At 40.9% G+C, this 27,130-nt stretch overlaps 2 pseudogenes; one reads left to right on the top strand and one right to left on the bottom strand.

Annotated features, from left to right (window-relative positions):
- On the bottom strand, positions 1-26,349 carry LOC144249390 (ras-related protein Ral-A pseudogene; annotated as a pseudogene).
- On the top strand, positions 22,244-22,336 carry LOC113178389 (U6 spliceosomal RNA; annotated as a pseudogene).
- Positions 26,350-27,130: the final 781 nt, after the last annotated feature.

Genomic DNA, 27,130 nt, shown 5'->3' with positions numbered 1-27,130 from the left:
TTAGGGACGCAGCGCAGGTGGGGGCAGCTGGGGAGTCCACCCTCGCTTTGCGCTGGTTGGACGCAGTTCACTGTCTGCACTCAGCTCTCCCGAGCTCTGGGCGGTGAAGGCCAGTCACAGTCAGCGAGGAGAAAGGGGTACGCCTTGCCCACCCTGTGCCTTGGAAGACACATGCCCAGACGTCCTTACTGACCAAGGCTCTAGAGCTCTGCAGGTTCCCACGTCCTGCACGTCAGGCAGGTGGAAAGGGCGCTCCGCTCTTCTGCTTTGCTTCCACTGGCCGCTCGGGGCAAAGTAATTTCTTTTCCTATTTCTCACTTATAATTTCTTCTGAGGCCTAAGGACCACCGCTTGTCACAGAAAGGAGAATCAGAGCTGTCACGGGGCAGAGAGCTGGGGTTTGCATCTGTTCTCTCTCTCTCTCTCTCTCTCTCTCTCTCAACTTGTGCACACACCAACACCACTGCTGGTTTATCTCTTGCAAGAGAAAACATACCTTATACATATTTACCTATATGTAGGCAGGGATATAGTAAGTTCTAAATAAATAATAAAAGAATGAAAGGTAAATGAAGTATTAAGAGAGTTCTTTTTTCAAGTGACAAGAATTTTTGGCTAGCAGATTAGCAGTGGAAGAGAAATTAACCAAATCAGGGTAAACTGAGTATTTATACAAAAAAGACAAAATTGAAGTGCCAATCATATAGTCAGAAAACTTTCTACTGAGAAGTTTGCAATTTTATTAAATAGATATTAAATAGACATGTAAGTCATGTCCAAAGTATTGTATCTCAGTGTAGTGTCAAGCTTACAAAATTCACTTCTTTTATACGGGAGAAAAACAGTGTTTTTATATGTCATGTCAAACATGATGAGACTTCCCTGCAGGTACTGAAAGATATACACTTAGCTTAGAAAAACAAAGAACACAAAATCAGATATTTTTATGTTTCATCGATTATCTTTTTCACTTTTTAGAAAAAGAAGGAATATTTCATGATTAAACAGGCCTCTCCCTAACCTCTTAAAGATTGAGTTGGGATGGGTGTCATAGGCATCACGTTCCTGGTTTTTTCAAAGCCCACAAGATGGTACCCCTATTTTGCATGAATTAGGCACAAATAGAACTTGCCTTCTTGGGTTTTCTATCTCTGTCCTTGATCTTCTTTGCCAAAATTTGGGTATGTAGAAATATTTGTGCATATTTCAATCTATGACAGTTTTATCATATGTATAGTTTGTATTCAATTAGAGACCTTTCCTATGGAAATGTTACTAATTTTTATTAAAAGATTGCTATTGTTCATGTAAAACATGAAAAAAAAATTCAGTGTATCTGATAGTGTGAACTTGGGGGACTAGATACTCAGAGCTATGACCAAGCAGAGGGATTCATGCAAAAAAGTGTGGTGCTTTCCTCTCCTGGGCTCAGTTCTGTTTCACACTCTCTTGCACTCCAGATGATCAGTGATGTCTCTCCAGCAAGTGCCTGATGAGATCATGGGCATGCCAGTCTTGTCATCTGGCCTGCAGCACCTGGCTCCACATCCGGCCCCAGCTGACAGGCACTGTTGTGCAGTATTAGTGGGAATTGTTTTGTGTTGTTGGAAGGCTTCTTGGATACTCAGCAAGCATTAGCCTTTTAATTTTGGAGGCTTATTGTCATTCAGATGTGTAACTCTGCAGGTGTACAAAGTATCAGATTTTACTGTCAGTGGGTTGTACTTGAGAGACATGTCTTAAATTGTATGATTTTTGGAGAAGTTTATATACTTTCTTGGAGACAGGATAGCCTTTTCTTTAATATCCATTTAAAATCTATTCATTTCATTTAGTGGGAGTGTTAACTTGTCACCAAACAGGACTCTACTTAAAAGAAAATTTAAAACTCTTTGGCTTATATGTGTAGGCTGGGTATGGTGGTACATGTCTGTAATCCCAGAAGTACAAGAGGCTGAAGCAGGAGGATGATGAGTTCCAGCCAGCCTCAGCAAGGGCAAGGTACTAAGCAACTCAGTGAGACCCTGTCTCTAAATAAAATACAACATAGGGCTGAAGATGTGGCTTAGTGGTCAAATGCCCCTGAATTCAATCCCAGATACACCTCCCCACCCCCCACCAAATTGCTTCTACACCCTGATGCCCCTTGACTATGTGATGAGAAAGTCCTGCTTCTGAACAATGCAGACAGTGTGCAGGCCAAAGTACAAATGCTGGACAACTTCCTGGACATTGGGATGGCCTGCAGTTGGCTTAGGGGTGGATCTGATGACAGTAGCAAGGCCCCATTGATGTCAACTACAAGAAGCTCAAAAGTGACATTAAGGTAGTTGACGAAGACTGTGAAGAAGCAGAGTATGTTAGGAACACAGGCAAACATGCACAATGCCTATGACCTGGAAGTTTGGCTATCTCTAAGGTAGAGTGCAAAGGGGAGAGCCAACACTACAAACCCTTTAAGTAGCTTCACAATCGAAGGTTGCTGTGGCACAGGTGCAGGACCACCAACTTTGCTAGGATCCTGTTCCCCTGTCTAGGCATAGCCCTGCCTGAAGCACCTGTGACAGGCTATATATTTGGCAAAGGGATATTTTTTGCTGATATGGTCTCAAAGAATACCTACTACTTCCGCACATCTCAGGGAGACAAGATAGGTTAAATCCTGTTGGGAGAAGTTGTCCTGGGGAACATGTATGAACTGAAGCATGCTTCACATATCAACCAATTACCCAAGGGCAAGCAGAGTGTCAAAAGATTTGGGCAAAACTATCCCTGATCCTTTGGCTAGTATTACTCTGGAGAGTATAAATTACTGGGATCTCATCGGGTGTTATCCACACCTGCCTACTATACAATGAATACATTGTCTTTGATATTGCTTAGATAAATAAGAAGTATCTACTGAAACTGAAATTCAACTTTAAGACATCTCTGTGGTAAACAGAGATGTGAGTTTCACCCTGTGACTCTAATTTGAATTAACTGTGTGCTCATGCACCAACACACCCAACAGAAACCTCAACTAAGCTGCCAATGGATGTTACCTTTACTAAATCTCCTTAGAAAGGGTTTTTACATGAACAGGTTAAAAGGTTTTTCTCAATTTTTCAAATCCCTTTTATGTTTAATGTTGCATTGGAGGGTTTGAGGGTTCTATCTAGCCAGGCACAGTCCTGACAGATATATCTGACAGTAGAGGGAAAGTGGGGGAGAGGTTTTTGGTTTGTTTTGTTTGCTTAGACTAGTCCTATTTTTTTAAAGCCAAATTACAGCAGTTGCCTTATTGGTTTCCCAAGAGATGGAAACAATGTGTTTCCACCCTTTTCTCTAAGTGTTCATCTTTAGTTTTAATTCTGGCAATGTGTGATGCATTTATTTTGAGCTAAACATAAAAACTAATTTCATATTAGAAATGCTATGATTAACAATATTTGTCAGTATCATCAGTGATCATTTACCTAGTAAGTTTCTCAAACCAGAACTCTAAAAACACAAATAGTTTTTGGAAGTTACATACATTTTCTTTCTGTTTTCCTTTTTGTATTTTTATTCAGAGTCAGAGTGTTGCTTAGTTGCTGAGGCCAACTTTGAACTTGTGATCTTAGCCTCCTGAGCTGCTGGGATTGCAGATGTGCACCAGTGTGCCCAGCTAGAAAACAAATCTTGTCTGGTCTTCTGGTGGTGATATGGACAGAAGCTAATTGAGCCATGTAAGAAATGCTTGCTTGTGCATCAGTCCTATGATGAACCTGTCACCTGTTTACCCCACTAAATTCACATGACCCAAGAATGGAGGAAGCATGATTCCCCAAGGGACAATCAAGGTGCTATTACCAAAAGAAGGGGAAACAGAGGCTGGAAAGCCCAAAATAGAGTGGCAGGTACTGCCAGCATTCCACCCAGGCTCCTAGGGAGCCTGGACAACTCAACACACACAGTACCCACCATAGCTTTCCAAACTTCCTGAGTTTGAAATAAGCTGAAGAAGCTTGGTGGATTCCTTCTTGCCCTCTTCCTTGATTTTCTCTGGTCCAAGTATTTCTAAGAATTTTAGGACACCTCTGACCTCAAGAAATTCTCTCACGTACCAATTACTGTCCAGGGAGTAGAAGAGTTGAAATAAAACATTTGACAAATTCCTTGACACTGACCTACTAAAGGAGTGTAAGTTCCTTTCCTCACGTATTTTGCCTCCTATCTTGAAAACGTCCATAGGTAAAGTGATATGATACTTTGGATATTCTTCCTTCTAGCAGGAAGTGGACATCTCTTTATTTGGGGCTTTCCAGCCTCTGTTTCCCCTTCTGCTGGTAAAAGCACCTTGATTGTCCCTTGGGGAATCATGCTTCCTCCATTCTTGGGTCATGTGAACTTAGTGGGGTAAACAGGTGACAGGTATGTCATCCTTCTGGCTATGAAATTGGTGCGGGGCCAGGCATGTGACCTAAGCTGATCCAATGAGGCTCAAAAGCCAGAATGTTCTTGGGACCCATGTTAAAGATTGGTTTCTTTTCAGCATAGCTGAGCTATAAGATGCATGTCTGGAGCTCCTGGGAACCCCAGCACACAGAGCCTCTGAATATAGACAACTGATGGAGACCTTAAGGGGAAAGAGGGAGGGTGGGAGCAAACACTGATGATACTGTTTGAACCCCTGGGTCTAGTCATGTATTTCCACCTCTGAAATATGTATTTCCACCTCTGGGTTGTTCAGTCAGGCAAGCCAATAAATCTCTTCTTCCTGAGTGTAGCAGGAATTACTTTCCTGTAATTCTCAATCAAAAGGATACTTATTAGTAAAGGGCCAATGAGGAACATGGGATGGAGGAGCAATTGGAGCACACTTCCGGGGGACACTACATCTGGGCCCATCTTGAAGATTATGGGGCACCTACAGATACCTAGAATCCCATGTGGTATGAATGCCCGGGATACCATGAGAGACTGGAATTTTTTGTCCACAGCTGATAAGAAGATGCCAATGGACCTGAAAAGCTTTTCTAAACATAGGTAAAGTGATATAGCTGAACCACAAGTCAAAGAATGCTTTTCAGGGTGGTTTTCCCTAGAGAAGTAGATCCTGTGCCTGATTCTGGGTAACCCCTCAGGCCCAGGATAACAAAGCAGCTGGAGTGCACCCTTTACTCTGAGAGGAGCCACCAGCTAAAGGGGAAGGGGCAACACACAGAGGATAGGTGCTGGGTCATTCCTTGTTATCCAGGAAGTTCCTCCAGGGTAGTTTAGCCACTTTGGCTCTGACAGGTTCCCTAGGGAGCAAGGATGCTTGCATCAATCAAAGGTGCAATGAAAAAGCTGAGGATCAATTTCTCAAGTCTCTCTAAGCCATGATCATTGCATTCTTGCGTCTCAGTGTATTTCATTATTTTGGGCCCCATTCCTAGACTTCAACGTCATCATTAATTCTCAATTGTGTACTTGCTCAAAGTTTTACACTGGAGGTTACTGTCCTTATGGAGAACTGCATGGCTTCCTAATAAGAATAACAGGAGATGGTAGAAAAGTTAAACCTGATTTTAAAAAACCTTAATATTTAATGTTTATTTTTAAAAATCAGCCTTTGCAAAAAGTCTCATCATAAGATAGCACCCAGAGAATGTGTCAGCTTGGATAAAAGGTATGAAATAAAGCCACAATAGAAAGGGAACCAGTCAAAATTACTAGGCTCATAACATATCACAGGTTCTTTGAACACTTTAAGAAATTAGCTGAAATTATTACAGCTCATGGAGGATGACTGAGAGCTTCCAAGACTGATAAAAGCTCATGTAAAGGGTTGAAGGTAATGATGCTTTCTTGGGGGATGGGTGGGGGAATGAGCGGAATTGTCTCTGCTGCACCCTGGTTCCCAGGATGCCAATAGAAGTAAACACAGATTGGTTCATTAGGAAAGGCTCTTTACTGCAAAAACAGCATTTGCTCTAGAGCTAGGCTCCCTGCATGTTGCCACCATAGCTGGCAAACGGGTTATTGGCCACATGGCAGTCTCTTTATCCCTACCTTATCCCCTCCCTGTTCCCCCACCCTCTGCCCTGTTCCTGACTCAGTGCATTCTCCTTTTCTTCAGTGACCAGCTAGGCCAACCATCTTTTGTCACCATCTTTTCTCTCGGTACTAGAGTGGTCTTGTTTTCATAGTCATTTGCTAAACATATTTTGGGTCTATTATTTTCATTATTTAGTTCTAGAAGGTTGCCAAAGTATCAGCAGTAGATAACAAGTACCAGGCAGTGTGCTAACTGCTTGCTTGAATTGTCTCATATAATCCTCACTACAGCTCTCTGATGCTCACTGTCAGTATTTCCATTTACTCCATGAGTAGTAACATGACGTTACCAAAGGGAACTGGTGGAACTGGGATTTGAACCTGAGCAGGCTAGCCCAGGTTCTTCCTGCCAGGCCTTTCTACCTGTAGACATAGGGAGTGGGCGAGGCTGCTGATGTGGGTGGTCTCCCTGTATGGTGTTGCAGGTGGAGTTGTGGGTTTGCACTGCCTACCTAGTGGGAGATCCTGGAGTACAATAGATGGCCTATGGGCTTTGGGTCAGACAGACCCATTCCAAGCCTTATCTCTGCTATTTACTAGTAAATTACTCAATCTTTCCAAGGTTAATTTTTTATTACCTATAATAAATGTCACCTACTAGGATGATGTTATGCTCAAATGAGATAAATATTTGTATCAGTGCCTAGAAAATGAAAAGCAACTCAATAAATGGTAACTAATAATTTTTCCATTTTTACTGATTTTGGCAGTACTGAGGAGGATTGAACCCCTGGTTTCTCCATCACTGAGAAACACCCCCAGCCCTTTCTAGTATCCATTTATTTATTTATCTCCCTAATTTGCTGAGGGTCCCACCAAGCCACTGAGCTGGCTCTGAACTTTCGATCCTCCTGCCTGAGCCTCCTGAGCCACTAGGACCACAGGTATGTGCCACCCTATTAATTTTGTTTTTATAATATATAAATCCTTAGTTGTCACTGATCTATCCTGGAAGTTCAAGATTTAAAAAAAAAGGTTTAGGCTCATTTGGTAGTCAGTTTTGCAAAAGTTAATGATGCTGTATTGATTTGTTTCCCTCCAAAATTCACTATAACTGCAGGGCTGGGGAGGAGACATGGGATCTCTAATTCAAAACACTCTATCAATTCAGCTGCTCTGTTTTTTCTGTTATATGACAGGATAACAAATGTTAGGAAATTATGAGTTGGGCGTGGTGGTGCATGCCACAATACCACAGCCTGAGAGGCTGAGGCAGAAGGACCACAAGTTCAAAGCCAGCTTCAGCAACCTAGGAGGCCCCTGCAACCCAAGGAGACCCTGTCCCAAGCCATAAAATAAATAAGCAAAGGGCTGGGAATATGGCCCTCCTGGACTCAATCCTCAGTACTCCCCCCACCTCCCAAAGTTAGAAAATAAAATTCTGGCTATAGAAATGGAATCTACAACAGTACATTCAAGGCCTGGTTCATCCAGTCATTGCATAAGCATTAGCTGAATGTCCACTAAAGGTAAGGCACTATTACTAGTGCCTGAGGTATGGGGAAGAATGACGATGCCTAGCACAAGTGCAATGACTGAGTAAGAAAGGAAGTGGGCTGGACACAGAATCCTTGGAAACACTAACATTAAATGAGTGGGAGGAAGTTCTGCAGCTGAGGCAGAGAAATAGCAATAAAAGAAGGACAAGAAGAAGAGAGCTGAGAAGGGGCAGTGGCCATGAGGCTGGACTAGATGAGGTGAGGAAGGCCCAGCACTTGCCTTGGATCTAAAATTTAAAGGGGAACAAAAGTTGTGTACAATGGCACATACCTATAATCCCAGTGACTTGGGCAGTTGAGGTAGGAGAACTGTAAGCCTGAGGCTTGTCCTTGTAACCCAGCAAGACCCCCCCAAAAAAGGGGTGGGGATATAGCTCAGTGGTAAATCATCCTTGTAAAGGGCACCAAAAAAAACCCTCAGCAATAAAATCATATTTCAATGCAACATTTAAAATAATCAAATTAATATAAAATTCATGATGAACCAAATATCAACATTTTACATAAAAACAGGATCTGAATCTGCACCTGAGATCCTTCCTCACCTACCTCACCCTATGTTCAAATGGAAAATGTTAATTAAGACAAGAAAAGAAAACTGAAAGTCTAGATTTGGCTGCACAGAGGTTGCTGATAACCATGGTGAGCTTAAGTGTTGTGACTTGAGGGTTGAGAAGCCAGATTACAGGTACTGACATTTCTCAAAGCATGATCTGTGAACCATAGCATCAGAGTTTTTGGGAGCAGTTGTTAGAAATAAAGGTCAGGGCCCTATACTTAATCTGTTAAATCAGAACCCTAGGGGTGGGGTGGGCGTAGGGAGGTAGACTAGTAATTTGTACTTGTAATTTTTAATTTTTTGCTGGGCTGGATTAAAACCCAGGGTTTCGTGATGTTAGGTAAGCACACTATCACGGAGCTATGTCCCCAACCTCAACCTTTATTTTAAACTTCTTTTATGCACACCAAAGAACGACATTAGGGTGAACCTAGAGACATATTCCCTTTGGTCTGTGTTCTAGGTCTGAATCTGATTAATAATTTTTTTAAAAAGTAGGTGCCCTTTCTCACTGAGTTATACCCTCAGCCCTTTTTATTTTTCAAAAAGTTTATTTTGGTGGAGCTGGGTATCAAATCCAGGGCCTCATGCATGCCAAGCAAGCGTTCTACCACGGAGCTCCATCCCCACATCTCCAGCAGCCCCTACTTTCCATTTTGAGACAAGGTCCTGCCAAGCTGCCCAGGTGGCCCAGAACTTGTGATCTTTCCACCCCAGCACACCCACAGCTGGGATTACAGTCATGTGCCACCACACCAGGCTGTTCAATAATTTTATCAGTAACTTAAATGGAAGGAAAAAACAGCTCTGTTTAACTAAGTCTTCAGTCCTGCCCAGCTGCAGACTCTCTGGTTCATTCTTTCCTTTATTCAGCAAACAAGTGCCAGCCCTCCTGGGTAATAGCAATGCAGAGCTGAACAATGAAGGAGACAGATGCAGCTCCTGGTCTCTCAGTGGGGGTGAAAGAGATATTGACCAGGTAGTAACAATCAAATGTTATGACTATCAGGACAGAGGGAGGGCTGTGAGTACAGGTAATGGGAACCTCAGGTTCTCAGGTAGTCTGGGCCTCAGTGAAGGGTTTTCTAAAAACTGATGTTTAAATTGAGGTCTGAATATGGGAGTAAGACTTAGTCAAATAAGGAGGGAGTTTTCAGAAGGGGAGGGGGTTCAGGCAAGGAGAAAACTCTATAATAAAAGGGTCTGACTTGGGTGTAGTGGTGTACACCTATAAGTCAGTTATTAGAAAGACTGAGGCAGGAGGATTACAAGTCCGAGGGCCAGCTCTGGCAATTTAATGAGACCTTTTCTCAATATAAAAAATACAAAGGACTCGGGTTATATCTCAGTGGTACGGTGACCCTGGGTTCAATCCTTTGTCCTGCCAAACAAAACAAAACAAATGAAATGATCTGAGATGAATCCACAGGCAGACAGACCAAGAATATCCCCAGATCTTACCATGATACAAACCACCTCAAAGATGTCCAAATCTGCTTTCAGTCCTGCTCTGCCTACAGGGCTCCTGAACACAGGAACCTCAAAGTCAGCATGTCCCAAATCAAACTTAACTACACTTAAACTTGCTTCTTTTTTATGTTATCTTCCCATTCACCTCGTTTCCCAAGCCAGAAATATGAGAGTCATCCTGAGGCATGAGTGGATAGAGTAGCTGGGTATATAAATATGGAGCCCAGATTCCAGAGACTTATCATGAAAATGGATTAGAACACTTAGGGAGAATTTGATAGTGTGAGCAGAGAAGAGGGAAAATAGATGGAGTCTCAAGGAACAACAACATTTAAGGGAAAGTATTCCCTTAAAGAAGAAAAAAATGAGGAACAAAGAGACTTGGCATCACAGAAACACAGGGAAGAGTGCTTTCAGAAGTGGGAAAGTTTGATTGACAAATGCCACTCGGGTCATTTATAAGGAATGAGGATGTAGTCACTGGGCTCCGCAATTAGAAAACCATTGGTAATCTTGACAAGATCAGCATCAGTGGAGTCAGGGCAACAGGGATTAGACTGCAGTAGGCAGAGGAAGAACCAGGAGGGCATGTGGAGACTGGGAGAGTAACTAGCCTTTTCAACAAGCTTCACTATGAAGGGCAGGATCTGGGTGCAACTTACGTTTGAGGCATGGGTTTAATTTTATTTTTAAGGCAAAAGAGATTCCAGCATACAAAATACTGATGAAAAAAGCTGGTAATGAGGCAAAAGGGAAAACTACAGGAGAGAAAAAATAAAGTCCTTGAGGAGATGGGAAGGGATTCAAATGTTGAACAAATGAGAATTAGTCCTAAGAAAGAATACCAACTTCAACTCTGATAGGAGAAAAAAGAGAATGAGGTCAGACTGGGGACACACTTACAGGTTGGGAAGATAGGAAGTCAGTGGAGTCCTTGACTTTGGGGATATACATATTTTTTTAATCATCAAATGTCCTGTTGTAAAATATTAGAGAATATCAAGAGAAAAGCTCCCTTAAAAATGTTCTCTTGTTTTTTTTTTTCTTTTGAAATTTCCTATTGTTTCGACTATGCAGCAAAGGCTACCTGCTTCTAAGGCAGGATCAAGCTTACAAGGAACAAGCTGGATCCTTGGGAAAACTCCTGCTTCAATTCAGGGGAAGTCATGCCTTGGTGGGTTTGAATGAAATTGTTGAGGATGTGATTCCTTGTGACTTTGCCAGCATCGTCCCACTCCTGTAGAAAGCTTAAGAGCCTGCTAATTGCTGCCTGTTCTTTTATAGAAGCCATGATCAATCAGTAGTCCTGAGGTTGGCTCACTACCCCCAAAGGATACTCGATATGTGATTGCAGGAAGGGTGTCCACTTAGCCTAGGCAAGCAAGACAACTGGGTGGACAACTGTGGATCAATCTCCAGCCCTGGAACTGTAGCTGGTTGTGGATAGTGGAGGCAGCTGGACAATGAAACCAAAGGGCACTGTCTTCACAGGATACTAATAGATGCAATATGGAGAGGAGAGACCCTCTGGATTGGCAGAATAGGACACTCCAGGCTTCCTACCTTCACAGCTGTGTGAGGGGGTACATTTTCTATTTATGGCTCAGTTTAAGCTTTTTGATGTTCCATAAACAAGACAAACATATATTTTGGGCAAATCTGGTTTTTCAAACCCAGCAACTGCCAGGAGTGGTGGCTCCTGCCTATAATCCCAGCAACTGGGGAGGCTGAGGCAGAAGGATCAGGAGTTCAAAGCCAGCCTCAACAACTGAGTGAGACCCTGTCTCTAAATAAAATACAAAATGGGGCTGAGGACATGGCTTGGTGGTCGAGTGCCCCTGATTTCAATCCCCAATACTCCCCCTACCCCACCCCACTAAAAACAGAAAAACCAAACCCAGCACCTGAAAACTACCCTCTTGGCTCCTTGCTGGTAGACCCTCTTCTTTCTCCTTTCTGTTGCCATCCCCTCCCTACACGACCGTCCAAGGCTGACAACTCTTTTCAGATGCTCCCAAGTGCATCTCTCAAAAAAGTGACCATTTTCCAAGGAAATTAAAAAAAAAAAAAATCAGAGAAAAGCCTGTCTAGCGCCAGGTGGGGACCATTTTAACTAGACAGGAAGGTCCTTTCAAATCCTCTTCTAACTTTCTTCGTGAAGAGGAGGAAATCGCAATAACTTTTCATGGTCTCCAAGGGCGCCTTCACAGAGCAGAGCCTGGCAGAAGCAAGGAGCAACCCTGCGATGCTGGGGCGCCCCTGAGCTGCTCAGGCTCCTCTCGCCTTCTCCCAGGACCAACTCCGCTGGGAGGCCCTACACTGAGGCGCAAGATCCTGGGCACCTGCGCCCCCTACTGGCCTCAATAGATGCTTGGAAGCGCGCGATTCTTCCAGTAAAACGTGGGTGACAGTTAAGAATCTAAGTAACTGACTGAACTGCTCCCAACCGCTTGAACCCAGGACTGAAAACTGAGTCTGATCATCCCACCTCTGAGCTAACTAACACCTTTTCCTATTTCAAGTATTTTCTACTTGTACGGAAATAGGACAATAGGTCCAAATAGAAGCAGGTGTCCTGGCGAAGGATTTGGTGGTCAGCGGCTTAGGGTCACCTGAGGACAGAGGGGGGTCTTGCAGGGTCATGGGGCTCATTGGCCACGGGGTGGAGACCTCCAGTGCCAGGAAACATGGAGCCCTCAGAGTCACCGGGGACAGGATGTCCCAAGCTTGGACACCCAGATTCAAAGTATCCAGTTTCCCAGTGCTTGGGTGGGTGCAGCTGGACTTGGAATGCACTGGGTCTGGTTTGCAGTCTTGACTCCAGTGCTCTTCTGGAGCTCCTCCATCAACACTGTGGTGTGGTCTCCCTCCAGTTTGCATGTTGTCAGTGTGGACAAAAGCAGCAAAGCTGTGCTGAGGGCATAGACTTGATGACCTTTAGGAGAGGTGCAGGGATTCACACAAGTCCTTCCAGAGAAGAGCCCAAGTCATGCAACATGGTGGCCTTCCTTTGGACAGGGCACTTAACCACTGAGCCATGTCCCGAATCCTTTTTATTTTTTATTTTGAGACTCAATCTCGCTAAGTTGCTTGGGGCCTTTGTAGGTTGCTGAGGTTGGTTGTGAACTCAAGGACCTCCTGACTGAGCCTCAGGTGCTGCTGGGATTTCATCTGTACTCCACCATACCTGGCTTCATTTCCTTTTGATTTATGCTGGATCATATGGTAGTCTCCATAATGACACTAATGATTTTTGTTCCCACCAATACTGTATATAAGATTCACATTCTTGACATTCTTGATACAACAGGTGATGAGAATCAATGAGGGTTGAATTGTTTCCCCAGATGTGAAAATTGAACACCTGAAAAACATGGAGGCAAGCTTAGAGAACAAGTTTTACTTAAAGGATACAAGAGAAGCAGACTTCTCTGCAGAGTAGGGATCCAGAGCTGGTATCCAAAGAAGTGTGTGTGTGTGTGTGGTGGGGTGTATCCTGCCCCTTTTATACTTTTTAGATTTGCTTTGTTCTCTTTTCCTCCTTCTCCCCTTTCTTGCCTACAGGACCAAAAGGTGGGTCAAAAAGGTGGTGTGATCCTGGGTGGTAAAGGAAGGGAATGGCCCAGGGGGCATTCATTAAAAGCCCCTGGAAGGGAGGAACAGTGGGGGGGGGGCAGATTACCTTAGCAACAGTTGAAGGAGGAAGGGGAAGGGCTCTGGAGGTATTAGCATTAATTTTCTTTCCTTTTGAAGGAGTCCTCACTGGACCCAATTATTTATTATCTACACTGACTGCCTTTTTGTTTCCCAGACTCATTCTCACCAATATTTAATATATTTGGGCTTTTTGTTTTTCACAATAGCCATTCTAACTGGAGTAAAACTATGTAATTTTAATTTGCCTTTCCCTGATGATTAGTGATGCTAATTATTGCAAATATTTGGTGACAACTTGTATATCTTTATTTGAGAAATATCAGATCTTTTGACCATTTTTAAAATCAGAATTTTTGTTTTAGGCTCCATTGAAAATTTTCAGTTTTTTTTTAATGTATTCTGGATGTAAACACCTTTTCAGATGAGTAGTTTCAAACATTTTCTCCATATCTGTAGAATATTTACTCTGTTGATTGTTTCCTCTGCTGGACAGAAGCTTCCTAGTTTAATATGATTTTTTTCTATTTTGTTCTTATTGCCTGTGGTTTTGCGGTCTCCGAAAGTGTCCCAGTGTGTTGAAATATTTCTTATTTTTTTAACTTTTAGTAATTTCACATTTTGGGGTCTTCTATTTTCATCCTTGGTCCTGTTGATATTTTTTTTTCCTGCTTTGTGAATGGGATCCAGGGCCTCAAGAATTCTACCATTAGGCTATATCCCTAGTCCTTCAATTTTTTTGTGTGTATGTTGTGAGAGTCAGAGATGGAGATTAATTCTTTTGCATATGTATGTCTATTTATCCCAGTTATGCTTATTGAACACACTGTCCTTTCTCCAATGTATGTTCTTAAAAACACTGTGAAAATTTCAAGTGGCTATAAATACATGAATTAATTTCTGAATTTTGTTGTCCCAGCTACCTGCCACCAGCCCCACAGACCCTTATAGCTCCAGCCAGCAGCAGGCAGGAACGGCAGCACCTTTGCTCAATATCTTTTCTTAATACAGTACATTTGTTACAATTAATTAATCAATATTGATACTGATAACCAATATTGATCTTTATTAACTAAAGTTTATAGTTTCAATTAGACTTTTTTTGTGTTGTACAGTCCTATGGATTTTGACAAATGTGGGATGCCACTAACCCCATTACAACATCATACAGAATAGTTTCGCCACTGAACACATTCATTCCTGTGCTTCACCAGTTCATCCTCCAACTTGCCTCTCCTTAGCAACTGCTGATCTTTTTCCTCTTTCTATACTTTCGGCTTTTCCTGAATGTCCTCTAGTTGTTGACTTTCAGACTGGATTATTTGTTCTCAAATTATATATTTTAAGTTCCTCCATGTCTTTTCATGGCTCCAGAGCTCACTTCATTTTACTAGTTAGTACTCATTTATTCTAGGTGTTCACCACACTTTGTTCATCCATCACTTAGTGAAGGGCATCTTAGTACTTCTAGTTTTTGTCAGTTAAGAATAAATATGTGGCAAGCTGGGGGGTTGGTGCATGCCTGTATTTCCAGCAGTCTGGAGGCTGAGGCAGGAGGATTGTGGGTTCAAAGACAGCCTCAGTAACAAGGAGGTGCTAAGCAACTCAGTGAGACCCTGTCCCTAAATAAACTACAAAATGGGGCTGAGGATGTGGCTCAGTGGTCAAGTGCCCCTGAGTTCAATCCTTGATACCAAAAATAAATAAATATAAGTTTTCACTTTAGTTTGATAAGTCTCTAGGGCTGCAATTACTGGATTATATGGTAAGACTACATTTAGTTTTGTGAAAAATTACCTAACTGACTTCCAAAGTGACAATCATTTTCATTTCTACCAGCAATGACTGACTGATCCAATGATCCACTTTTTTGACATATTGGCATTGTCATTAGTTTTCAATGCCAAAGTGAAACAGAATTTTGAACATCCTTTAAATGCTTATTTGACATCATCTATATTATTTGGTGAGGTGTCCAAATCTTTCATACATTTTTAATTGGATTGCTTGCATTAATATTTTTGAATTTTAGTAAGTTTTGTATATTTAAGATACCAGTCCTTCACCAAATCTGTATTTTGCCAACATTTTCTCTGCATCTGTGAATGGTTTGTTCATTTTCTTAACATTACTTTTCATAGACAAGAAGTTTTTTTATTTCAATGAAATTTAGCTTACCAATAATTTTCTCTTCTGGATTGTGTTTTGGTTTTGTATTTAAGTCAGCACAAAACCAAAGGTTGCTAAGATTTTCTCATGTTACCTCTTGGGGGTGTAGTCCTTTAACAAGTTACTTGAGTCTGGGTACTTTTAAGGAAAGAGTTTTATTTTGGTTCAGAGTTCTGGATGAGAGATGGGCAACCACATCTGCCTAGAGGCTGTGCTGTATCACAACATGGCAGAAGGCAGCACAGAGTGGAAGCATGTGCTAGAGATACCATAAAGTGAGAGAAGAAGCAGGAGACAGAAGAGGCGCCTCTTTTTATAACAACCTAATCTCATAGGAACTGAGCTAGTCCTGTCATCCTTGGAGAAACTACAAAAATTCCTGCTGAGTGTGGTTCCCCTGATCTAATCATCTATTAAAGCCACCATCACCTCAGTACTGTTACAGTGGGGAGCAAGGAGCCACCACATGAATTTTTGGGGACATAGTCAAACCACATCCACACCATAGCAAAGAATTTTATAGCTCCACATCTCACATTTGCATCAGTGATCCATTATGAAAGGTGTAAGATCTCTGTCAAGATTTTCTTTTTTCATGTGGATATCTATTGGTACCAGCACCATTTATTGAATACTATTATTTCTCTTTTAAATTGCTTTTAAACTTTGTCAAAGATCAGTCAACTTATATGAGTGAGTCCTGTTTTCTGAACTCTGTATTCTTTTTCATTGTTCATTCTCTTGTTTTTTTTTTCTTTATTCACCAATTTCACACTGTTTTGGTTAAATTAGCTGTATGGTAAGTTCTAAAGTTGGTAGTGTCAGTCTTCTTAGTGTTTTTCTGTTCTTCATTATGAGAACCTGGTTGGGTGATGTTATAGTTTCTATCTGGAATATCCCACAAAGCATCATACTCAATGTAGCAATATTCATAGGTGTGGCTTTTAAGATGGGACTGGATCATGAGTGCTCTGAGTGGAGAATTCATTGATGGCTGAATGGTGATCACTGGGAGGTGGTGGAAGATGTAATGCATAATTAGCTGACTAGGGGCCAGCCTGCAATAGTATTTCTTGTCCCCTGAACCTTTCTCTGTCTCTTCTTCCCAGCTGCCATGAATTGAGAAGTTTTCCTCCACCACACCTTTCCACCATGCTGTTCTGTCTCACCTGAGGATCAAAGCATTGGAGCCAGCTGACCATGGACTGAAACCTCTAATACCATGGTGCAGAAGAAATCTTTCCTACCCTTAGTTTTTTTCCCTTAGCTCATGGTCACTAACAAAAAGATGAATCAGAGTTTTTTGTAGGTAAATATACAAAGAGCGGGGATCCTCCCAAATATCAGCCCTGAGGATAATTAAGTTCAAGGGAGGCAATCCCAAAATCTAGCAATACGTGGATTACCAATTAAATATTCTACCAGTTGCTGGCTCCAGCAGCTTCTATTCCTGGTGTGCTGTGATTCCATGTGTTAGGTTTTTTTTAGATTGGATATGACAGACTATCCTGGGACCTCAATTCAAGATAAGAACTAGAGATTTTTAGTTTGTTTAGGGTTTTAGACTTTTCTTATTGTGAGAATAAGTGATGTCATCCAAACTATTTCTATATTGGGGGAAAAAATCTGAAATTTCCTTTTTAAAATTTTTTATATTAGGTTAATCAATGGAAATGTATAATTCATACATTATCAGATATAAGAATAATTAAATAAAATTTTTTTAAAAAATTATGTAACTATCAGCAGCATCCAATTGGTCTCCTCCTCACAATCTCCTGAGTGCATTTGTCATTATTCCCTGTCTTTGGTCACCAATACTGGACCTAGCAAGAAAAATATTTGGATATCTAATATCATTGAATTCTTTTTTCTTTTTTTTTTTTGACTTTATAGAATGGATCATTGCGTAATTCTCCAAATAGACAAAGGTTTGCACTGTAATTTTTAATGTGATAGAAGTTGGCAGTTTATTGCTGTCCTCAATTTTGTTTACCTACACTGGTTAAAGGTACTTGGTTTAAACCTTTTCTGGTGATCTTAGATGAAGAAGATGCTAAAAAATTCTGCCATAAGAAGAGGAGGAAGATGATGAATTTGCAGATAAAATGATGTGGAGCTAAATATTTTATCCTCTTTATTCCTTCAGAAATTTGGCTGGTGACTTAAATGGCCATCAAGTCACTTCAAACCCCTTCGTTTCGTTTCTCTTTTGTTTTGCTAGAGTTCCAGAGCCATCACATGAAGGTGATTAGAAATTTTTACTGTAGTTATTTGATTTTATTTATGTTTTTTCTCTTACAATGATTAGCATGTGTATGTCTGAAAATAAAAGCTTAGGGGAAAGTAAAGATAGGAATCTATACTAGTTTTCCATTGGTATATAGTGCTAAATTAGCAAAAAAAAAGTTTAAAAATTATGGAAATATGGAATGAAGTGTGTGGATTCTCTGATTAGTGTCTTCGGAGGCTGAAGCCCAGATCTGATCTGGCTACAGTTCATGAAGAGTTCAGATTATTTTCCAAGTTTTCTACAGATATTGGCGGAATTCACTTCCTTGTGTTTGGAGGATTGAGGTTCCTCTATATGAACTACAGATACTGTGTGTCTCCCACAGCCCCCTGTGTTCTTTCTCAACTGGCATTTTCCATCAGAACTGAGAATTGTGTTAAATGTGGCCTAGGGACTTCAGCTCAGATGTTCCTTGGGCACTACTTCATGTGTCCCTCCCAGGATCCTGAGCTAAGTCCACTCCCTGAGAATCCAGAACTGAGGGAGCAGATGGAATAAAAATGTCAGCATATTTGGAAGTTGTGAATAATAAAAAATGGAGAAGGTAACAGAGAAGCAGGTGGAAATAAAAGAGTTTGGAAAAAGAATAAGTACAGTTCAGGAATGCCTAACATCACCCAACCTCTGAAGGAGCAGCCTGAGCTGAGCACTGGCAAATGGAGAGAAACATCCTCTGCAGTGAATTTGTGCACCTGACCAAGGAGTAGAGCTGGGTAGACTCAGAGAGGATGATGTAACTTGGAAGCATCAATTCTAAGAGGGAGATGATAAAGTATGGGGGCCTGCCCTATATCTAGAGCCTTGAATTTGGAGCTGATCCACATAGTTGATGCCCACCAAGCAAACATGAGCTCAAAGGGAATTCAGAAAGCTTGCAGAAGTTGGAAGTATCCACTTGTACTTTAAACATTTCTGCTCTAATTTAAGCAGAACATAGTTAAAAGGATCTTGCGTCAGAACTAGTGATGTTCATACTTTCCTGCACTTTCAGTAGAGGAAGGTTTACACACAATATTGCTCACATATTTCTTAAGCGTATTATTATTCTTACCCTCGATTAAAGACTTGGAGTTAGGATTTCAGTATTTCCCTAAAGAAAGTAAAGTAGTGGGAGGGAGAATGTCAGCAGTTTTAACCGTAGATGGTAGTGCCCCCAATGGGGTTTTGTGTGGCAGCACAGGGTGTGGGCAAGTGGATCAAGACATCTGTCCCTAATGAAGAGGTTACCCATAGCAGACATCCATGAGAACAGTGGTTTCATAGTGGAAAGTCATGAGGTATAGATAGGTGGGAAAGAATTCTCTCAGGAGGGGATGTTGTTACATCCTGGGATAAAACAGAGCATCCCTGACAGGACATTTGGGCAGGAGTATAGGTGAGATGATAGGAGTTTACAACCATTTTTATGTATTCATTGAATAGACACTGATGAGAGCCTCTTCCTTCTTGGCCCTGAGTTTGGATCTATGTCTAGAGAGACAAACAAAACATTCTATCAGCCTTCATACTGCTGCCAACCTGTTGACAAGCAAGGCACAAGAAGTGACAGCTTTCTCATTGGAGGAAGTAGTCAATGCTATGTCAGAAAACATCAATGGCTGTGTCAATATACCTGGTAGTTTTCAACAGCTGGGTGACCTGGCTTGGGATAATGATTCCTGACCTCTTAGATTATCATGAATTCATGGGCCCCAGGTTGTTTCAAAACAATCTCCACTGCCAAGGTCTAAAGATGAAACTGATAACATCAGTGGCTACTGACTGACTGTGTTCTGTTCAGCTGGAGGAAGGAAGGAGCAAGTTAAGCGAGATTTTTCAGTTTCTCTTTGCCAAATTATTTCTTCCTTAAGTATTATCTCTTTACATGAAAGCAAATGAAACACTGGTGATATTTGAATTGCAGTTCTTGTTCTTTTTTCTTTAATTTCACATCAAATGGGGGGGATAGGATTGAAACAATTTTTGTATTTGCAGTAGAAATGTAGGGGCAATGTGGGGATAAATTCTGGGTTTCTGACATTCAAGTGGTTGATAAAGAAATAATTTTTGGCTCTTAGCACCCAAATAAGTGAACACACCTGCTTTGCTTCTCTTTTTACCATCATTCATATAATACATAACATCTTTACTTATTTGAAAACTTGCATTCTAAGTAAGTTAAGCTCAATGTATGCATTTGCTGATCCCCTGTAAGTAAAGCATAGTGCTGATTACACTGCAGCATGCAGAGGCAGAATATTGCAGTCCTTGTGGAAAGGAGGTTAAAATGTTTGCACCAGATTCATCCAGGGTTTTCAATAGGTGAGAACATGGATAGTGTACACCACTACACCCAACCTGGTGAGAGAGTCCACATTGGATTCTTGACCTATTAAGGATTCAGGATAAAAGGAATCTGAAAATTTTCTGAGTGTCCCACAGTTGAGGTGCACAAACACTTGGCATGGGTCTCCTCCATGTTTTCCATTCACAGATCATATTCAGATAGTAGAAAAATCAAGAGAAATCTCACAGAGAGGGAGCGGATAAGCACGAAAAATATGAGTTTGTGCAGTGATTCTCCAACAAGATCAAGATCCTGCCCAGAAAGTGAAGCCAGAGGAATTCAATTCATGGGGTGGGGATAACTTTCCTGTGGTGAGAGAATATTCACTGCACTTAGAACTCCTCATGGCTTCAGGAAAAAAATACATTTCCATGTGATCCCATTGGTGGCCCTATACCCAGTGACAAAGACTTCCTCTGACCTCACAGAAACGTGAGGTCCCTCGTGCACTTAAACAAACAGGAAGAAAGGCTATGACTCCAGGGCCAAGAATGGGAGCTCATCCTGGGTTAGGAGACACAGATGGAGGGAGAGTTTGTACTATGGCTAGGTGATTGTGAAAAAAAGAACTTGAAGCTTCTGAAACAGCAAGTGAGCTGGCTCAATGTGAGATTATGTCTTCAAAAATGGAGTACAGCTCCACACTAAATATGTAGTCTATGATCTGCGACCATTGTGTACTAAATTTATCCTGAACTTTCCTGGGCCAAAAGAAACTTCTAATGGAAGGCAGGAATTTCTTTAAAGCCTTAGATAAATCTTAGCACCAGTATCATTACATAGACTAATGGAAAATGATGTGGGTTGAGAAAGGCCTCACAGATTTTTTGAGCAATGTCTATAAAATATTTCAGGTCCCTGCATTATTTGGCATGTGAGTAAAGTGACTGAAAACAAAAATAGCATCACATTTACAGCTTCCTCCCCATATGTGTGGCCTTTACATGCATTCAGGATTATATGAACTCTTTAAATCACATTGATCTTGGAAATATCTTGTGTGTGGCTAGAATAAAATCCACAGCTAATAATATTAAATGTAGTCTTAATGATTCTAAGAAACAAAAGCAAAGCAATCCAACATAGAGGAGGAGGTAAAGAGGTAGGGATGTCAAACTTAGGTTTCACTGAAAACTGTGAGAGAAAGGAAACAAACATAAAAATGAAATGTGGTGATGATATATTGAAAAATAACAGAAAAATTTAAAGACCTAATAATGGACTTTCTTAGTGTTCTACAGTGGTCTTTATTATTCTATACTTAACAGAGTTAGAAATCATCGATGATTATTCAGAGAAGAATATCAGGACAGCTTTACATTGGCAAAGTTATGCATTTTTGACTTGAGGAAAAGCCTTACTATCCACTTTGTTCTTAAGGAAATAATGAGGTATCTTCTGCGTAGCCCTGAAGAAAACATAACTTTTAGGGAGACTATTTCTGTGTTGATGGTTTACCACATGCCCAAGAATGAAAAGTGAGAAGTAGAATTATTGTTGACTGCCTTATGAGTAAAAATTCCTCATTTGTGGTGAGCTTCTGAAGAGATCATGGGGCCTGTGTATCAGCCTGGAAGGCAAAGGGGCTCCCCACATTCCATGACATCTCCACATTTCTATGTTAGAATGTTACCTGGTGCACTCAGCCCTACCTCTCTGCTCCTGTCCTACCTCTCCACTTCAGCTCTGAGGTCTGGAATCCAAAATCTTGTTGCAGTGTGGTGATCAATCTCTTTTGACAGTAAGTTAATGATTACAGTTACTGTCCTCCCTTAGTCCTGATGAATGCTACTTGATTTGTTTTGAGCCCATAACATGTTTGGGTTTCTTCTGTGCAGTCCCAGGCTATCCCTATAAGGCCTAAAATTATGATGGCTGTATTGGTCAGCCCTTCAGAAGAAATCATCCAGGAATTGCATTATCAACTGAAAGAGAGCAAACAAGAATTGGTAGACCTCAATGAAAAATTGCTTACAGACTACTCCCTAGCCAACCAGCTGCCAAAATATGGTAGGTTGTACATAGGATCCCAGTCACCAAATGAATAATCTCCTATTTCCTCTCTGAGATAGAAGATGCCTTCCAAAATGGATTCTGCTCTTCCTTTACTTAAAGTAAATTTCATTCTTAGCATATTTTGAGAAGTCTAGGATTTAGTATATTACCCTCAGTATCATGGCAATGGAAAAAGGATACCTTTAAGAAGAAGGGCAGCGCATAAACTAAAATTGGAACTATACAGAGAAGATTAGCATGGCCCCTGTGCAAGAATGACAAAAATTTGTGAAGCATTCCATATTTTTAGAGCACTAATCTCTAGGATATATAAATCACTCAAAAATATAAACACCAAAAAAAAGCCAATCAATAAATGGGCCAAAGAACTGAACAGACACTTCTCAGAAGATGATATACAATCAATCAACAAATATATTAAAAAATTTTCAATTAGAGAAATTAAAATCAAAATACTCCATATTTCATCTCACTCTAGTCATAATGGCAGCTATTAAAAATACAAACAAGAGTTTGTGAGGATGTGGAGGAAAATGCATACTCATGCATTGCTAATGGGCCTGCAAATTGGTGCAGCCAATATGGAAAGCAGTATAGAGAATCCTTAGAAAACTGGGAATGGAACCACTATTTGACCCGGCTATCTCACTTCTCTGTCGATACCCAAAAGACTTAAAAACAGCATACTACAGGGACACAGCCACATTGATGTTTATAGCAGCACAATTCTCAATAGCAAAACTGTGGAGCCAATCTAGATGCCCTTCAGTACATGAATGGATAAGGAAAATGTGTTATATATATATACAGAATGAAATATTATTCCTCATTAAAACAGAATATAATCATGGCATTTGCAGGTAAATGGATGGAGTTAGAGAATAGAATGCTAACTGAAGTTAGCCAATCCCCCAAAACTAAATGCCGAATGTTTTCTCTGATATAAGGATGCTGATTCATAATGGGGTAGGGAGCATGAGTAAATTATATGAAATCTAGATAGGGCAGAGGTGTGGGAGGGGAAGATCGGAGACGTAGGGGTAGAAAAGATGGTAGAATGAGATAGATATCATTACCCTAAGTACAGATATAAAGACACAAATGGTGTGAGTATACTTTGTGTGCAACCAGAATATGAAAAATTGTATTCTATCGGTATAATATGAATTCTAATGCATTATTTTTTTTTAAATAAGAAAGGCTGAAAGTCACATGGAAGACATGATTACAAATATTTATAAAACAATTTGGAACCACATAATATGATAAATGATGGACCAAAACTCATGCATAGTTTTACAGCTAGCCAGTTCCTTTTCCTGTCATTGTTGCTGTTAACCCCAGCTGGACGAATCAGGACACATTCTTGTGTGTGGCTCACATACTATCCAGGCACAATTCACTATGTTTACGTCCACATAGAAATGTCTTTGGCCAAATGAGAAAGTGAAGGGGCATCTTTATAAAGGAGATTGAGGAAGATGCTTGACTTTGAATAGGGAAGAGTAGATGAGGGGGATGTCTAAGAACCTTACAGAGCACTTTCTGATACAGAGGAGGCCTTTGTTTGGCCTTATTATTATTATTTTCTTTCTCTATTGCCTGAGGGAATTGTGCTTAGATGGTTCCATGGTCATGTTCTTATCAAAATCTCAAAGGCCATATAATCTATTGTGTAATTCTGCAGGCTTCAAGTTCCTTCTATTTCACCCCAGATAATCCAAATTTTAAAATCCAGAGCAAGCCTGGGAGCTTTCCCACTTAAGAAAAAAAACTTGAGAAGTTTCATCTTTTATCAATGATTTTCTGAAAGACCTCATTACTCAAGAAGGCTCTGACTGCCATAAGTAATACCACCTTCAAGAGCTATTGGTGGAAGGGTGTAGACTGGCTGAGTGTCTTGTCTTCAAGCTAAGCCCAGGTAATGTGGCCATAATTACACTGAGCTGGTCCAAGGTCCCTGGATCAAGGGATGCTCCACTCCCAAAGTGATTTTTGATCAGGTCTTTTGCTATCCATGTCAAAATTAGAGCATGGAAACGTCAGTTTCCATGTTGTGTAGGAACACACAAGGTGCCTGTGTAGGAACACAAAAGCAAGTACACAAGTGAATGTCATAGTGCAACTATATCTTTCTCCCTGGAAGAATGTGGTCTCTGGATGAGGAGACAGAATTCATCTAATGTTAAAGAGGAGGACAAAGAAGTGACAGGAGCCCTCATGTTAGACTGATATCATTCTTGACTAGAAGGGAGAGGGTCCCATTCTCCAGCCTGAATTCTTACTATCTATAGCCTTTGATTATTTAATCTCTCCTAAATTCCTGTCTCCAGATTTCCAAAAATCAATCTAGTAGTAGTTGGAGCTATCATGTGTGGAAAAGGAATGTTTATGAATGCATTTTTTTAAAAAAGTTATAGACCTTCAGTCTTTGGAGCTTGTTTTGGGCCTTGGTAGTACCACCTGATGTTAGAAACATTGCTTTATACCTCCTACAACTTCCATAGAGGGAATTTCTCCTCATAACAGACCAGGCTGAATTTTTATGTTTGTCATGATTGATGAGAAAAGAGTCATAAATTATTATTAACTAAAGAAAATACATTACATTGGGACTTACTCTGATTTGTAGAATCTGTGAACTTTGGAAAATGTGTAATGGCATTTATAACTTCTGTGGGCTGTGACACACAGCTAGTTTTATAGTAAGAGTCCACTGTCATCCACCTGCTCATCTCTCCCTCACTGAGAACCTCAAAGCATCATGTCTTTGTGTATCATCCGCTGCGTACCTGGCAAAACTTTTCTCCCCATATGTGGCTCATCTTTTAAGTTTGTTAACAGTGTCTTTCACAGAGCAGAGGTAGATTCTAACAAAGTGCAACTTCTCGGCTCTTTCTCTCATGGAATATGCCTTGGTGTTGTGCCTGAGAAGACATGTACAAACTCAAGGACTCCTCGGTTGAATATTTTTCTTCATCATCTTTAGGAGGCTTATTAAACATTTTATGTTTTATATTTTACGTCTGTGATTTCTATTTAATTTTTGTGAAAAGTGTAAGGTCTGTGTCCAGTTTCATTTTTGAGCGATGTGAGTGTCCACTTGTTACAGCACCAGTTGATAAAAAGTCTCCTTTCTCCTGTGGATGGTCTTAAATTCCTGATCTAATAACTTTAAAATATCTGTTTGGTCTCTCTCCTAAAATAATGTTTACACCAAAGTTTATTCCCAATATTTCTTTAAATTATACCTTAGGTGCCACAGTTGGTCAGGTGAGTGACATGAATGGAAGTAAATTCAAATTTCAGTAGGTTTCCCTTTTCAGTTTACCTCCCTAGTGAGTAGACTGTGTAATTTTTTTTTCATTTAAAGAAAGTTAATTGGCCTTTAAGTGGCTCAACTTGCCAATAAATGAATCAGGTAGTGGCATCAGCCTAAGAAACTAGATGCATCCTTGTCATTTGGCTTCACAGTTCCTTAGTACCCAGGAGAGGAAAGGTCTCAAGACAAAACCACAGTGTTTGTGGTTAGGATTCCTGGTTTAATGGCTGCAGTGAACACACCTGGAGTCTGTTGGGCCTGCTGGCCAGTGTGACATTTGTCACTTTAATTCCATGCATGACATTGCTTGTGAGTAGTAAGAAACGAAAGATGTACATCATAAACCCCTAAGCAAAAATATTTGACATGACAAACTAGATGTAATATCTAAAGACATGAATTCCTAAAAAGCCTCTTTTTGATAACTTTATCAACTTTATCTATGCACCTGTTACCGCAAATGCCCGTACACCTTTGACATTATCAACATTAGCTCATATTTTAGCAGAAGTTTCCACATACTTATCCTTCCACTGGCCAGCTCTCTTTTTTGCCTTTTCTATAGAAACCTGCCTTTTTATCTTTCAAATTTGATCTGTTATCAACCAGTAGAAATGAAAGATTCTCATCTTTTTTTCCTCTTAAAATATCCTCCTTGTAGCCAGCTGTGGTTGCCAACAATTGCATTTCTGCAGTCGAGAAGGCACAGAGGAACTCCTCCTCCATATGGAAGCAGTTGTTTCCAATTGCAGCTTGGTCTTCCTGTCCCACTGGTCTGAGTTGTGGAGATGTGCTCTTCCTCCCCATCCAACACACCTTCTTCCTGTAGCTCTCTGCTTTGCTAGGTTCAGAGTCCTCCACAAACTCCTCATAGATGAACTGTAGAGTCCCAACAGATTTGCCCGCACCACCACTGCTCTTCATGATGACTTTGTGTAAGGTTAAGAAATTCTGATATTTGTGGGGATATGCAGCCATCTAGTGTTGTGGAGTTTTCACCATAATATCCAGAATGATCTGCACAGCAAGCTGTGTGCCACCCAGTAGGTCCCAGAAGCCTCAGCTGGATTGGCTGTGGAGGAGGGTGCTCTGCCTTTGTGGTCTGGGAGACTCCTTTTAAGCGGAGTCAGAAGGAGGAGGCTGCAGGGTAGCAGCAGAGTGTGGGCCAATGAAGGAGAAGGAAGGGGGTCCAGGCTAGTCTATGGGGGGATCCACCCTCTTCCTGGCAGCTTCCAGGCTATGTTATGTGCATGCTGTAACTATAGATGCCACTGACCAAAATCTCCTGTACTGTTTTTACTTTTTCTATTTCAGTGTCTCAATTTCTCCTGATTGTTCTGTTTAAAGACTGTATTTCTTTCAGATTAATTCTCCTGTTATTATTTGAGCCCTGTTGCTGTGTAGGTGAGTTGTGGAAGGACAGGACCCTTTCAACAGTCCTGCAATTTATTCTTAGGTTTTTAATCAGCCTGTGACTTGGGTTGTGACCTTTCCAACTACTCTTGTGTTTCTTGTACCTCTGCAATCTGGTTAGTCCTATGTACACCATCATGATTTGCAGTGGACCCCCACTCTGTGATTGGTACAATTGAAGTTCTTTCAATGGAGTCCTCATGAGCTGCATCTAGAGGAGAACTTTATGCCCATACAAAGGTCACACATTGATACTATGGCTCCATGCTCCGGGGCTCCCATGTGTCTGTAATGAGTGATGTAGAACTACTCAATGCCTGACTGGTCATTTCTGAATTTGATTTCA

The sequence above is a fragment of the Urocitellus parryii genome, chromosome 11 (assembly GCF_045843805.1).
Source record: "Urocitellus parryii isolate mUroPar1 chromosome 11, mUroPar1.hap1, whole genome shotgun sequence".
Lineage (NCBI taxonomy): Eukaryota > Metazoa > Chordata > Mammalia > Rodentia > Sciuridae > Urocitellus > Urocitellus parryii.
The sequence above is the reverse complement of the archived record's forward strand: the minus strand, read 5'-3'. Positions and strand labels throughout refer to the sequence as shown.